This window comes from Monodon monoceros, unplaced genomic scaffold (assembly GCF_005190385.1).
Source record: "Monodon monoceros isolate NGI ecotype Baffin Bay Population unplaced genomic scaffold, NGI_Narwhal_1 Super_Scaffold_19, whole genome shotgun sequence".
NCBI lineage: Eukaryota > Metazoa > Chordata > Mammalia > Artiodactyla > Monodontidae > Monodon > Monodon monoceros.
Window position 1 is genome coordinate 4,810,115 of NW_021703775.1, and position 1,380 is coordinate 4,811,494.

The following is a 1,380-nucleotide window of genomic DNA, read 5'->3' on the forward strand; positions in this document are numbered from 1 at the left end:
CATGGTTTCTGAAGAGAAATTTACTATTAATCTTATTGACGATCCCTTGTAGATGACAAGTTACTTCACTCTTGCTACTTTCAAGGTTCTTTCTTTGTGCCTTAAGACAGTTTGATTATAATGTGACTGGATATGGATTGCTTGGAATTTATCCTACTTGGAGTTTATTGAGCTTTTTGGATGTGTAGATTCATATCTTTCATCAAATTTGGGAAGTTGTAGTCCATTATTTCTTGGAATATCTTTTCTTCCCCTTTCTCTCTCTCCTCTCCTTCTAGGACTTCCATTTTTACATTTGTTAATTTACTTGATGGGTCCCCACAAGCCATTATTTTATCTTTCAGCTCCTCAGACTTGACCTACATTCAAGTTCTCTAATTCTTTCTTCTGACTATTCAGAGATAGGTGAAATAAGACATGCCCTTACACCAGTCCTCCAGGGAACTGCCAGACAGGTCAAAACACACAACAACAATTCGTGAGAATAAGTGCTCTTTAGGAACCTGCATTAGGAATGTAGGCTGCCATCTTCATGGACGCCACTGATCAGGGGTGGGGTAAGGTGAACAGAAAATTTAAAGAACCACAGTACTCACTTACTACAATAAGGCAACTTCTTTCTTGAGCTTTTTCCTGGTTGTTGTAAGGTTTGATCTAGATCCCAGAGTGCTGCAAATGTTGAATCTGACCATTATTTTAGCTTATTATTTCTATAGAAGGACAGAGCCCTGGAGACCTCTACTCCATCATGTTTAGTGATATCACTCTTCTATATTCTTTCTTACAATTGCATGTGAATCTATAAATAAAGTAAAGTAAAAAGCTTAATCAAAATTTCTAAATAAATTAAAATACCATCATAAAGGGAAATTCTAAAATACTGCTTAGAAAATTGAATCAAGTTAAAGTGAATAAGGACGTAGAGAGATTTAATAAAATGATCAAGAAAGTCAATTAGCAGGTGCATATGCAATGTTACATTCCTCAAATAGAGAAATTTTTTTTTCCCATTTGTCCATATGACACTGACAAAAATTGATTAAGTTCTTAGGCACACAGAAAATTTTAAGAAATTTAAAAATTAGGAATTTGATAGGACCTATATTCTAATAATAATTTAGTAAAATTAGAAATCAATAATAAAGCATACTTTTTTACTTCTTTACTTGGAAATTATGAAACCCAGAGCTAAATAAACTTTGGATCAAGAAAAATCAAGCTGAAAATATAATCCATATGGATAGTGGAAAAAATCAGCCATTCAAAGTCAAGCTTACTCAGAAAAAAATTTTAAGTCTTAAATATGTTCATTATTGAAGATGAAAAACTAAAGAAATAAATAAGGAACTTAGTATTTGTATTAGTTCCCTAGGACTGCCA